This window comes from Oryctolagus cuniculus, chromosome 4 (genome assembly GCF_964237555.1).
Source record: "Oryctolagus cuniculus chromosome 4, mOryCun1.1, whole genome shotgun sequence".
Lineage (NCBI taxonomy): Eukaryota > Metazoa > Chordata > Mammalia > Lagomorpha > Leporidae > Oryctolagus > Oryctolagus cuniculus.
In genome coordinates this window covers 29,034,084-29,049,185 of record NC_091435.1, presented here as the reverse complement: position 1 = coordinate 29,049,185, position 15,102 = coordinate 29,034,084, and the positions used below count along the sequence as shown (strand labels likewise).

The 15,102-nt window shown below is 39.0% G+C and overlaps 1 pseudogene; it reads right to left on the bottom strand.

Annotated features, from left to right (window-relative positions):
* Positions 1-331: 331 nt before the first annotated feature.
* Positions 332-14,935, bottom strand: LOC127482837 (RNA-binding protein FXR1 pseudogene; annotated as a pseudogene).
* Positions 14,936-15,102: the final 167 nt, after the last annotated feature.

Genomic DNA, 15,102 nt, shown 5'->3' with positions numbered 1-15,102 from the left:
GTGCAAATATTTTAGACTGTATTTCATTATAGTTTTCCTCCATTCTCTGCCATATTTTGAAAACAAAATAACATTTCTATATTGCCAACAACTTTTTTTAATGTTACAGATGCTATTCTCAAAGCATATCTGTTGATATATTTTATAACACAGTAACCGTCAAAGTATATTTAACATGTGATTTTTTCGTGTCCCTCCCCTTCCTGAATTCCAAATGGAGGAACTAAAAGTGTGATGTAAAGTTGGGTGATCCATACTCTTTTTAGAAAGTTTGTATAAGCACTGTTGTAAATGTAATGTAAAAGAACTGCAAACTAGGATATTCTTTAGTTTATGAAATACCATTCAGGACTGCTGCTTCTTGAGTGTTTTTGTCTTTTAAGGTATTAATCTTTTTTCTCCCAGAGTATGCTGTAGCTTAGGAATATCATCACCAGGAGCACTAGTTGGGCCATTTATTACTTTTTTCTGAAGGACTTTCCTCTTTAATCACCTCTTTTGCTATTTCTTTCTTGTTTTTAGCTAAAGTTTCCCTTGGGAAGTTTCTTTGTCTGCTCTGAGACTGAGCTCCAGAAATACAATCTGCGACTGTGACTAACCACTGAAGCTCTATCAGGTTCATTCATTTCATACATCAGAATAGCATCTTCATCAGTCCTTAATGTGTGAGACAGCCTAGGACTGTTAGTACTGTGACGAGATTCACTGGGATCTGTGTCTGCAATCTGATCTGATTCTATGTTATTAAGTAAGCTGTATGGATTGCTGTCTGGATCGTTGAGCATTGAGCACAGAACCGATGGAGAATGTGCCAACACATGGTCTTCTTCCTGGCTGTCTGCTGCCGTCACACTGTTGTTGGCTTTCTCAGTCATCTTCTCTGGCTAATGACCAGCCACTCAGCTTGTTTTTATGTTCAGGATGTGTACCACACCTGGAGGTGTAATTAGGGTTAGGGTCCGACAGCGTCTGCCTCTTCCACTATGAGACCTAGAACTCATCTGTCTTAGTTGTTCATCAGTCTGTCGGCATTCCATTCTTAACTATTCTACTTCATTTAGATAAACAATATGATATTCTAAAAGAACCAGCACAATTCTGATGCTTTCTTTTGTATCAATAGATACAAATGGAACCATTCTATCTTCTCTAGGTAGTTTATTTTCATTGTCTCCTTCAATTCTCACCCAAACCACACCAGATTTGCTGTCTTTCAATAGTAAATTCGTATGTCATTGTGGTTTTGACTTGCACTTCCCATATGTTTAGTTATAGTCAGCATTTTTTCATATACCTATTGGCCACTTATATGTCTTCCTTTGAGAAATGTCTGTTTAGATCTACTGTCCTTTTAAGAAGCAGGATTATTTGTTATTTTTGCTACTGAATTGGATTCCTTATACATTGTGGCTATGAACTCCTTATTGTAAAGCTTGCAAGTACTGTCTCTCATTCTGTGCATTATCTCTTAGCTTTGTTGATTGTTTCTTTTGCTGTGCAAAAGCTCTTTAGTTTGATGAAATTTCTTTTGTCTATTTTTATTTTTATTTCCTGTGTTTTGGGATTGTGATCTAGAAAACCTTTGCTCATTTCAATACCTTGAAAGGTTTTCTCTGCTTTCTTCTAATTTTTTCAAAGTTTTAGGCCTCACATTTAGGTCTTTAATTCATAACACAGTTGGTCATGGTGGAGGGACTGGGAGTCAAAGGGAGCACATAGACAAGTCTAGTACCTGCTAACGCTAACCGATGGAGTAAATAAAGGGGAGAGTGATCCAACATGGGAAGGGAGATACTCAGCAGACTCATAGAATGGCAGATGTCCTAAATAGCACTCTGGCCTCAGAATCAGCCCTAAAGGCATTCGGATCTGGCTGAAAAGCCCATGAGAGTATTTCAGGCATGGAAAGCCAAGACACTCTGGCAAAAGATCTCTGTGAGTGAGATCTCAGTGGAAAGAACAGGTCATCAAAGAAGGAGGTACCTTTCTCTGAAGGGAGGAGAGAACCTCCACTTTGACTATGACCTTGTCTCAACAAGATAAGAGTCGGAGAACTCAGAGGGCTTCCATAGCCTTGGAAACTCATGACTGGAGCATAGGGAGATTACTGATGCCATAGACAGGAGTGTCAATTGGTAAAGTCAACAACAGGAGTCACTGTGCACTTACTCCTCATGTAGGATCTCTATCCTTAATGTGCTGTACATTGAGATTTAATGCTATAACGAGTACTCAAACAATATATTTCACTTTGTGTTTCTATGGGGGTGCAAACTGTTGAAATCCTTACTTAATGCATACTAAACTGATCCTCTGTAAAAAAAAAAAAAAGAAATTATCAATTCCCAACTTGACTCTCACTGGGATTAAACATGACAATAGGTCTGCTCTGATTTCATCATCATTTAAAAAAAATCATCTATTATTTTTCACTTTATGTTTCTGTGTGGGAGCAAACTGTTGAAATCCATACTTAATGTATACTAAGCTGATCTTCTGTATATTAAGATAATCGAAAATGAATCTTGATGTGAATGGAAGGGGAGAGGGAGTGGGAAAGGGGAGGGTTGTGGGTGGGAGGGTCGGTATGTGGGGGAAGCCATTGTAATCCATAAGTCGTACTTTGGAAATTTATATGCATTAAATAAAAGTTAAAAAAAATATTTATTTGTGTTTTTGAAAGTTAGAGTTATGGGGAGATGGAGAGACAGTGAGAGACAAAGAGATTTTCCATTGGCTGGTTCACTACCCAAGTGACCACAACAGCGAGGGTTGAGCCAGGCCAAAAACAGGAGCCAGAAACTTCATACAAGTCTTCGACATGGGTGGCAGGAGCCCAAGCACTTGAGTCATCTTCTGTTGCTTTTCCCAGGCTATTAGCAGGGAGCTGGATCAGAAGTGGAGCAGCCAGGACTTGAACTGGTACCAATGGATGCCAGCATTGGAGGTGGTGGCTTTTCCCACTATGCCACATTGCCAACCCGTTTAATCCATTTTTGAGTTAATCTTTTTACATGGTGAAAAATCAGGTCTAGTTTTATTCTTCTGCATGTGAATTTCAAGATTTCCCAGCACCGTTTATTTAAAGACTATTTTTTCAATGCATGTTCTTAGCATCTTTGTCAAAGTTCTGCTGGCCATAAATGTATGGACTTCTGTTCCATTGATCAGTGGTTCTGTTTTAATGCCAACAACATGCTGTTCTAATTTCTGTAACTTTGTAATATATTTTAAAAACAGGTAGTGTAATGTTTTGATATCTCCTGCTTTGTTCTTTTGTGTAAGATCACTTTGGCTATCTGGTGTCTTTTATGGCCCAAGGACTTCGACTATCTTCAACTGTTTCCCCAGTCACATTAGCAGGGAACTTGACTGGAAGTGGGACAGCCAGGCATTCTGATATTGGATGCTGCCTATGCAAGCAGTGGTTTAACCTGCTGTGACACAATGCTGGTTCCAGTCTGTGTCTACACTTTTGGGTACTTCTGCAATTTCAGCAGTAGCTAGCACTCTAAGTTGTGATTTGACCCAGGTCTTCTATTGGTTTGTTTGTTTTTAGATTTATTTCTTTGAAAGGCAAAGTTACAGATAGGAGGAGGAAGGAGAGAGAGAAAAAGATATCTTCCATCCATTGGTTCAGTCCCCAGATGACCACAAGACCAGGGCTGGGCTAGGCTAAAGCCTAGGTCTCCTACATGGGGGGCAGAGCCCAGGTACTTGGGCCATTCTCCACTGCTTTCCCAGGCCATTAACAGTGAGCTAAATGGGAACTGGAGCAGGGAGAACTCCATTTCGCACTCATATGAGGTGCTGGCATCACAGGTAGCAACTTAACTCACTGCATAACAGTGTCGGTGCTCTGTTGATATATGTTTATTGATTCTATCTTACATATTCCTCAAATTCAAGTTATTCAATGTAGACTAGGGAAGTGCTGAAAGCCTCTTCTATTGTTACAAAGGTAACAAAGTCTTGGCTTAAAGAGTGTATCAGAGTTTCTATAGGTGACTGAATGAGAAAGACAGTATCTGAAAACAGTAGGCTACATCTGCCTTTGCTATGCTCATTTTAGTTTAGAGGCACCAGACCATCCATACTTTTTAGAAACCACCAAGGTTTTAAGAGGTTTTGAGGAAGAAAAAATGAGCATGATGAGAAAGAATGCCTTTAAAATTTTATTCAGTTTACCGTGGACAACCTCACTAATTGTGAGAAGTCCTTGGGAGTGACGATATGCTGGGAAGAATCTGGACATTGATTATTCCCAACTAAGACCTGGTAATTCAAAAGAGTCCCCTCTCCGCTCAATTCTAAAATGAGAGCAAACCAAGTAGAACATATTTATTCACCCCTTTCTATGGGCCCAACACTGAGCTAAATGTAAGATATACAAAATAGAGACCAGCTCTATGCTTGAAGCTATAATAATTGTTCTAATTACATAGAAACACAAAAGAAAGAACTGTCCAGATATAAATATTTCACATTAACAAGAGAGACAATAGAGACAAATTTAAAGAAATCAATATTAACTGAAGCAAAGTGGTTTCATAATGACACACACTTCTCTGATGGAGAAGTATGGGGGGAGGAAAATGGATAGGCAGATGACAGAAGCAAGTTCACAGCACCAGAAAGCCCATTTTAAGGTTTGTACAACATCCTTGACCTTTAGCCTCGCTTCTGAATGTATCTGTATTTCTGTCACCAACTCCATGATACTCTTGTATAGTTTCCATGACTACTTCCTTATAATTCAGTTTCTGATATTGAGTCCCCTACAAATAAAAATTATTTATTTGATAAATGCAGTCACAGTGAGAGAGGTGGATAGAGAGAGAAAGTCAGAGACAGAGAGAGGGCTCCTAGCCTATAGTTCACTCCTCAAATGTCCAAAGTGGCTAGAGCTGGACTGAAGCTGGTGCCAGGAGCCAGGGACTTAATTTAGGTCTCCCACATGGGTGGCAGAAACCCAATTAACTTGAGTTATCACCACTGTTCCCAGCATCTGTACTAGCAAGAAGCTGGAGTCAGGAGCTGGAACTGGGAACAGAGCTGAGGCACTCCAATGCAGGATGTGGGTATCTTAACCAGCATTTTAATCACTAAAGGTTAAACATGTGCCCCAAATTTCCCTAAGTTTTAATTCTACTTCACCTTTATAGCTGTTTGTACTCCAAGGCGTAGAGTTTGGGAGAGAGAGGGTGTTTGGTCTTAGGATTTATATGTAAAATTTTCAGCTTGATTTTTTAGGAGGAGTTATTCCTTTTGTATGCTTTTAAAGTAAATGTTCCCAAGCGACTGCAAAATAAAATACTAATTGTGGCACAGATGATGATTACCCATTGATCTGATGAACACTTCTCATATTCAACACCATCATCATTGATTAACTAAATATCACTATCAAATTAAAGCGTACAAATTAGTTTCTTATAATGGTGCATAGCCATTTTGGGTAAATATTGAAATAACTTTTTATTTGGAAATAATTTAAAGACAGAGTTGTGAGAATAGCACAGACAACACTTGCAATGCTGTCTACCAGCTTCAGCTATGTTTTGTTACATTTGCTTCATCTATTGCTTTACCTAGCTACATATGTTTCTGAGCTTATTAACCTGTTAAACATAGCGCTATTTTCTTACCCAACCACAATACAGTTATCTAAAAAAATAAAAAAAAGGAAACAGACACCCTCATCTCTATCCAACCTATCTTCTGAATTCCAGTCTATGAATTGATTCCACATTGCTTTTCATTACACTTTTTCCTAATTCAGTGTCCATTGTAGGAGTGAGTACTGGTTTTAATTGTTGGTGTAATTTTAGTCTTCTTTAGCCTGTGTTTTTGCCTCTGATTTTTTTCCTGATATTTTCATTTTTTATAATAATACAGTGTTACTTCTTTAATAGGATGTTTTTGCATTTTGGATTTACCTCACAATTCCTCCCTGTTACAGTCAGCTTAAACATTTGTTTAGAAGATATTTTTATTAAAGTACAATAAGCATAACATTTTTGAACCAAACTTTTAATGTCACATTGAACAGGGTTGGAGGTGCCATGTTGTGATTGTTTAGTGGCTGGGTTACAAGGTAGATGCAGTTCCTGCAAATCACAGTGACAACAATGTAGTCTCACAACGAGCCCAAAATACCATATTTCTGGAGAAGGGAAATTTATGTAAAATTAGGAAATTGGTAATTTCTTGATGGTGAAGCACAACTTCCCTTTCAGCCTTTCAGGGCTCCTTCTGCTCAGCATTGTCTGAATGCAGCAGATTCTCTTTTGTCGGGATAAACCTATGTGATAATCTGGAACTCACGTGTTAGTGTCTAAATAGGAGCATTAACCTACCAAGGGTGTGTACAGTTTAGAAGATGATGTCCAGAAAGAGCAATCCATGACTCAAAGCATGGTTTTATAGAGGTGGCATTTCTGGCACATGGTACCCAGACACAGGAAAGACTTTGGGGCAGCAATGGTTAGTTGTATGTGACAGCTGGGCCAGCCAATTGTACCAAATTATTTAATCCAACACTAATCTAGATGTGGTTGTAGAAGTATTTTGGAGTTTTGTAAATGCAGTTAATGTCTACAATTAGTTGATTTTAGGTAAAGTGTATTAACTTTGATAAAGAGTGAGTCTCATCTAATTAGTCAAAGGCCTCAAAAACAAAAACACTTCTTATGGAAGAAGAAATTCTGCCTGAAGACTGCAATAACAACTCTTGCCCGGATTTCCAGCCTGCTGCTGTGCCCCACAGGTTTCTCAGTTTCCATCCCCCATATTTACATTATTTACATGAACCAATTTCTTTTTTTTAATTAATTTATTTATTTGAAAGTCAGTTTTACACAGAGAGAGGAGAGGCAGAGAGAGAGAGAGGTCTTCCATCCGATGGTTCACTCCCTAGATGGCCACAATGACCGGAGCTGCTCTGATCTGAAGCCAGGAGCCAGGTGCTTCTTCCTGGTCTCCCGTGTGGGTGCAGGGGCCCTTCTACTGCTTTCCCAGGCCACAGCAGAGAGATGGATTGGAAGTAGAGCAGCTGGGACTAGAACGGGCACCCATATGGGATACCAGCACTTCAGACTAGGGCGTTAACCCGCTGCACCACAGCGCCAGCCCCAAGAGCCAATTTCTTAAAATACATCTTTTTAAACACACATACATACACACACACACACCCTTATACTGACAGCTTTAACCAACCATAAATCTAAAATACTAGGAAAAAAATTGTGTCTATACTGAATATACTCAGACATTTTCACTCTATTATAGTCTTTAAACTATACAGTATAACAACTATTTACATATCACATTATATTAGGTATTACAAGTAATTGAGAGATAATTTTAAAGTATACAGGAAGCTGTACATAGGTTATGCAAATACTATAAGATTTTATGTAAGAGATTTGAGCATCTCTGGATTTGATATCTTTGTGTGTGTGGGAGTGTCTCCTGGAATCAATCTTCTGCAGATACTGAGAGATGACTGTTCATCCATATAGATAACAAGAGAAGACTGTTCATACATACCTATCTTATTGCCTCTCTTTTTCTGGAGTGTTCTGACTGATGCAGTGATAGATAGGCAGTAATTTTTCTATTCCTCAAGTCATGCCTCAAAGTGGTCATTACTAGCACCATGTTATGAATATGTAAAAAGTTCAAATAATATATGCTAATAGTTTCCTGTTTGACAAGTAATGATATAGATTTATTCTTAATTTCTATAGAGTAGATGTATTGCTAATGTAAAATTTTTTGCTGCCCTCTGGTGGACATAAATTAACAAAAGAAGAATGTATGAATGCATTGTCAAGTTCTGTGTATTAAGCAGTCTTCTTTTTGTGTATGTTCTCAAAGTTCCTTTCTATATTTGGGACTATAAATGAATATGTCACATAAGATGAATTATTAGCATTTCAGATTTGAATGTAAATCTCCATTATAATACATGAAATACTTAAAATGCAGTGCCATAAGAAGTAGAGCCTAGCAGAAGTTGTGGATATAATTGTATGAAGAGGAAAATGAATTGACAGTTATCATTTGGTACTTTAGAGGCCATCTATACTGCTGCAGCCTTGATTCCGGAGGAGGGTTGCATGCATTTCCTTAGATCTTTCCCTGGGGTGCTTCTGTGGACTGGGAATGTGTGCGTTTTGGGAGCTAGGGAATACAGAACCAAATACTTTCCAGGAATGCACTGAGGGGAGGGGAGGGGATGAGAGGGTGGGTCTTAAAGGGATGTTCAGTAGGGCTCAAATCTTGAGGAGCAGGATAAGTAGCTGAATTTGAGAGAAATTGGAGGTCTGGAAATAAGATACATAATGGGATTGGAAGGACAGAAGTGACAGCAAAGACAGGGAAAGGATAGAGAAGAACAATGGTGAGAACTGTGTTGGAGCTGACTTGTACCCATTTTGCAAGACCTAGTTGGTTGATTTTCAGTAATTTTGGAAGTTAGTTATGAAACATGATTAAAAATTGAATTGTAAAATCTTCCAACAAAATAAATTGTCCTTAGGACTAAGATACACACTCAAATTATGATTTGTTAATTATTTTACTACATTTTATTATTATTCAGTAAAGTCATCAATTGAGATGACTTACGTCTTTTGTGTTTGCATGGTGGAAATGGTGTGCTGCTGTGCATCTCCCCCCAGCTCTGCATACTGAGGTATCAGTTATTGTAGGTCACCACGGAGATACTTTGACCAAGGAGATTGGAAACGCAGAAGCCAAGGCTCTTCTCTAAGAGCTGATTGTTAAACATTTGCCAGCATTCCACTGGATAAGGAAGTCTCTTTGGAAAAAGTACCTTTCTTCCAAATTAGTTCTACCATTATCCTGGAATGGTGCTCTAATCCATTTATTAAATCAGGAAATATCTTTTACCTTGTTGAGAGACAGTTTCCCATGGATCTCTTGTGTTTCTGTGTATTTTACATGGACATCTGCCCATTGTCCCAGAATATTCTTTCAGGAGTGTTCATATAGCAAATGGGCTTGGAAAATAGTAATTGTATCTCCATCAGGAGCAAAAGGCAGGGAAGTTTTCTGCCACTGTCGAGTTTTTGGATTTCTTATACTCAGGGCTCCTCTTTGGTACCACAACCCACTGTAGATCCAGGTGGCCTCTGGCCCGCTTTGTGTTGTCCTGAAAACCTGGGGCTTAGGAAACTGAAGCAAAAATGCCAACTCTCTAGCTATTGCTATGGCTGTGGTTAATAAAATGTCCTTCATCTTTAATCCACAGTCTTTTTGTTTTTTAAAGATTTATTTTTGAGAGGCAGAGTTACAGAGAGAAGGAGAGACAGAGTCTTTCATCTGCTCATTCACTCCCCAAATGCTGTAGGGGTGGAGCTGGGCCAGTCCAAAGACAGGAGCCAGGAGCCAGGAGCCAGGAGCTTTTTCTGGTCTCTCATGTGAGTGAAGGGGCCCAAGCACTTGGGCTGTCTTCCATTGGTTTTCCAAGCCAGTGGCAGAGATATGGATAGGAAGAGGTACAGTTGGGACATGAACTGGCACCCATGTGGGATGCTGACACCACAGGTGGAGGCTTAGCTTACTACGGCACAGTGCTGGCCCTTCTGATCCAGAGTCTTATGACTTCCATCAGCATCAGTGAAGCAGATTAACTTTTTGGCTGCAAGAAGGGCAAAGTTTAACAGGCTCTCCAGCTCTCAAATTATTATGTCCTGGGCTCTGGGCTAAGCACTGGGATACAGAGGTGAGTAAGGCAAAAAGATCCACAATAACTTATAGGATTATAAACAAAAACACTAAAAGTAACTATGCATCTCTAAAAGTTATATTGAGATAATCATTAAGAAAGAATTGACCAGTGGTGGGATAGAACAATGGGAGAGTCTAGAGAGGAATCTATAGAAGTTGTTGGGGAAGTTCTATGTGGTAAGTTGAGTCAGCAGAAGTTGATTATCCTGAGGAGAGAAGTGAGGGAGTAAGTAAAACATAACAGGGTAGGATTATGAAGTAGCACTTGTTGAATGATTCTTTAAAGATTTGTTTATTTTATTTGAAAGGCAGAGTTATAGAGAAAGATGGGGAAACACACACACCCCACCATGAGTGGGAGAGAGAGATCTTCCACCCCCTGGTTCACTCCCTAGATGGCTGTAATTATCAGGACTGGGCCAGGCTGAAGCCAGGAGCTAGGAGCTTCATCCAGATCTCCCATGTAGGTTCAGGGTCCCAATACTTAGACCATCCTCTGTTGCTTTCCCAGGCACATTGGTAGGGAGCTGGATCAGAAGTGGAGCAGCTGGGACATGATAGCATGACTATACTAGATGCCAGCACCCAGGTGTCAGCTTTACTGCTACACCACAGTGCCAGCCTCATGTTGACTGATTCTTGATTTAGTAGGGAATGGAGTAGCATTTGCTGGTTCATTAATGAAGGAGTTTTTTTCTAATTAGGGGAGTAGTGTCTCTTCCAGTTTCTGCTTTTCATTATTTAGGTAAATAATTGGGAGTGATTTTCAATGGTGGGGAATTCTTGCAACACATGAAATTCTAAATATTCTGTAAAAATTTCAGAAACTTCCTGGAAAGAATACTTGGGGCTGGAAGGGAGTAGTATTCATTTTGAAGTGGGAAAGAACCAAGAGGATAGAAAAGGGGCTGGGGTGAGGGGAATGGGATGAATGTATTTGTACCTGCCCTGGGCAGCACTCCTAGGTGAGAGCTTAGGCATCGGTGGTAGATTGCCAGGAGCATTAACATTAACATATTTTTCCAACCATTATTCTGAGAAATTGTGTATCAGAATCCATGGAGTACGGTACACTCACCATTCAGAATTAGCACAGGATTAAGGAAAAGGTTTTTGAGAATCAGTTCCTGACTCCTAACTGATTGCTCTGTGACCTCTCTACTGTGCTTGTAAGATGTGGAGCTTTTTAAAGAAAGGTTACTTTAGCAGCTTTGCTGAAGATCTGACACATGAGAGCAAAGGCACAGGCAGCAGAATACAAAAATTCCCTTCCTATGTCTTCTATATATGTGGTGCTTGAGTACCTCTGTGGCTTTTTAAAAACGTGGGTTAGAGTTTGCCCTCAAAGCAATTGAAAATGTTTTTATACTCTATTTTTATTGACACAAATGAATATAATGTATTTTAGATGGAATCTCTTAAGTTATAATTGCTTCTTTCTTTTAGTACTGGACATTAGACAGCATAATGGTATGCACAAGGGAACAGTTTCTGGATAATAATACAATGCTGGATTCTGGGGAGTTTCCACAGTAAAGTATCAACAAAATAAATGTGGTAAACATTCGAATTGTTTTACTGTAGAATTTTGTAAAAATGAATATATTGCTGTAACCATGCATCTTTACAATTAATCAAGCACTTAACATATTTTATCATAGTTCTATAATAATTTTCCAAGTAGTTATTGTTATTACTCCTATTTTAGAGACAAGGGAACAGGTTCAGAGTCATGGAATGTGTTTCTTCAGGTCTTATAATTGATAACTAACTGAGTCGAAAATCTGATATGAGCCCTTGAACATCTAGGCAATGCTCTCTCCGATAAAACCTTAAGAATTTTTGGCAAATTTCCTATTTGCTGCTACCCTATTCATTTACGGGAATATCCTTGCTTCATACACTGATTCTTGTTTTCACTTCCTGTTGTGGCTGTTCCAAGCTTCCTTTAATTGTGGATCTTAATTTTGACCCCAGTCCCAATCTTTGTTCTGTGGAAAAGCAAGATCATTGCTTGTCTGAGTGAAGAGGTGGTGTTTGGAAAAAAAAACACCAATCCCAGCATACTATAATTTAATGTTGGTAAGAGCATAAAACAAATTCATTCATATGTAGAAAAGAAAATCAGACTGTAATTACCCAGAACAAAATTCAAAGATATTGTGTCTAAAACAATTTAAAATATCAGTCAGACCCCCAGTTGGTTTTGCAAATTTGAAGTGGGGCTGGAAAAGATCACATGTTTTTGGAGTCAGAGGAAGAATATCCTCTGCACATTTGTTTCAGAAGTACTGTGAAGAAAAAGAGTTTAAGAGGAAAATGTTGAAGGTTGGGTATTGCTACTTCTCTGTGACTCCTGTCATCCATGGTGAACCTTGCTAAGGTTTTAGGTTTTTCTGTGTGGTCCAGCCTCGGGCTCCTGTAACTCTATCATCTCCCTTGGCTTCTCAACACTGCTGATTGTCAACCTGGCTTCCTTACCAACATTATATGATTTCTCTCAACTCACTTGCATTATCAGTTTCCCACACTAGATTCCATATGGCTTAAATATTCAGTGTGGATATCATTTTATGATTGGATGCTGTATTATAAACTTTGCTACCCAATTTTGATTTATAAGTATATCATCTAATAATATTTTAACCTTTAGCAGTATACATATATAGGACCAATAAGAACACCTATTAATCTAATCTCTTAAAGTGCTTTGTTTTGGAAAAAAAATGCCTGCTGGCATGCCTTGGGACATGGTGTGAAAGATAATTACACAAATGACTCCAGTGTTGCATGGATATAGAATAAATATTTTTTAAAGTTTTTATTTAATGGATGCAATTTTCATAGGTACAAATTTAGGAATATAGTGGTTTTTTCCCCCCATCCCCACCCTCCCACCCCCACTCCCATCCCACCTCCTACTCCCTCTCCCATCCCACTCTTCATTCAGATTCATTTTTAATTAATTTTATATACAGAAGACCAACTCTATACTAAGTAATGATTTCAACAGTTTGCACCCCCCCACACACAATGTAAAAAGTACAAGGACTATTTGAGAACAAGTTTTGCAGTTAATTCTCATCTCATAGTACAACTCATTAAGAATAGAGGTCCTACATGAGGAGTAAGTGCATAGTGACTTCTGTTGTTAATTTAACAGTTAACACTCTCATTTATGACTTCAGTGATCACCCAAACTTCTTCCATGAGCTGCCAAGGGTATGGAAGCCTTTTGTGACCACAAATTCCGTTAGTATTTAGACAAGACCATAAGCAAAGTGGAAGTTCTTTCCTCCCTTCAGAGAAAAGTACATTTTTTTGGTTTACATTATATTTCTTTTTGTTCAACTTTTATTTAATAAATATAAATTTCCAAAGTACAACTTTTTGGTTATAGCGGCTTTTCCCCCCATAACCTCCCTCGCACCTGCAACCATCCCATCTCCCACTCCTTCTCCTTTCCCATTCTTCATCAAGATTCATTTTCAATTATCTTTAAATACAGAAGATCAACTTTGTGTATACTAAGTAAAGATTTCAACAGACTGCACCCTCATAGACACACAAAGTATAGAGTACTGTTTGAGTAGTAGTTTTACCATTAATTTGGAGTTTGTGAGTACATCTTTTTTTGATGGCCTCTTCTTTCCACTGAGGTCTCATTCACAGGGATCCATCATGTAGGATATTTTTTGCTGCAATGTCTTGTCTTTCCATGCCTGAATTGCTCTCATGGGCTTTTCAGCCATATCTGAATGCCTTAAAGGCTGATTCTGAGGTCAGAGTGTTGTTTGGAGTGTTTGTCATTCTATGAGTCTGCTGTGTGGCCTGCTTCCCATATTGGACATTCCCTCCTTTTTAACTGTCTATTATTATTACCAGGCACTTGAGAATAAGTCTTAACCTTTCAAGTGCCTCACAAAAGCAGCAAAGATTGAAAAAGCCATGCAAACAGGGATGAGGCATGTTTCCATATCCTCTTCCTTGACCAATGACAAGAAAGGGGAAATAGGCAGCTAGTAAAAGCTACTATGATTCGATGATATACAGGACTGGATGATCTGCTTTTGATTCTTAGGTACTACAGTAATCCCAGAATTTACAGTCTCAGGAAAAAGCATTAATGGAACCCAACCTTATTGAGATAAAAAGAGTCTTACAGTTTTGAAATTTATACACAGATTATCTATATTATTGAAAAATTCATCTTTTCCAAGCAATTTGAAATAATATCTTTATTACATAATAAATTATTTTATATATTTATATTAGATTTTCTTCTATCCTATTGCTTTACTCCTTTTTAAAAAGTTATTTATTTGAAATGCAGAGTGACAGAAAAAGAGAGAGAGGCACAGAGAGAGATCTTCCATCTACTAGTTCACTCCCTAAATGGCTGCTACATCTGGGGCTAGATCAGCTCAATGCCGGGAGCCATGAATTCCATCCAGGTCTCCCACATAGGAAGTAGGGGCACAAGTATGTGCATCATTTACTGCTGCTTTCCCAGGTGCATTAGCCAGGAGCTGGATCAGAAGCAGAGCAGCTGGAACTCAAACCAGCCCTCCAGTGTAGGATTCTGGCATCATAAGCAGCTGCTCAACCCATTCTGCCACTTTGTAGGCCCTACTATCTAGGCATTTAGAGTCATCATAACTGTGTGTTGGGCCACAACACTGATAGAGAGACTGACTCCTTGCTAGATAGACAGGAACCAGGGGCTCCTCCCCACCATTTGGAGATGAGTCTTGGAGGACTTGAAACAAGTCAAGTGACCAGATTTGTGAAGGACTTCTGTGATTGGAGACTTAACTTTCACCTAATTAACCAATCGGAGCTGTCACTTCTCTGTGCATTTCCTGGACCAATCCTGAGGACTTCCCCCTTTACAGCTTATAACAACCCTTGGAAATTAGTCCTCAATGGTTTCCTTCTTCAGTGACCCTTCCTAGCTGCTGGGAGCTTTCTATGATGCTTTTAACAAACCACTTCTGCTTTACATAGTCTTCCTTGTCCATTCTCTTAATTCCTTGTGGTCAGGAGACATGAACCCAGGCAATTAGAATGACAGACTGGTGCACCGTTTCTTGGGGATTCGTCTAGGATTGTTGGAGGGATGAGTAAAGAGGGACTGTCTCTGCTTCTTTTCTTGGAGACCCTTGTTCTCCACCATAGCCCACTATCAATTAAAAACACTGGGACTCTGTCAGCCAGTTAAAAGCAATTAGCATAGCTGCGAATCTTAAAGACTCAGAGGCTTTCTGGGGCAAACACGATTAACTTCCCCTTCACTTTTTTGCATTGGGAATGTTGTTTGGTCTTACTCTGCCTCAGTTTCTT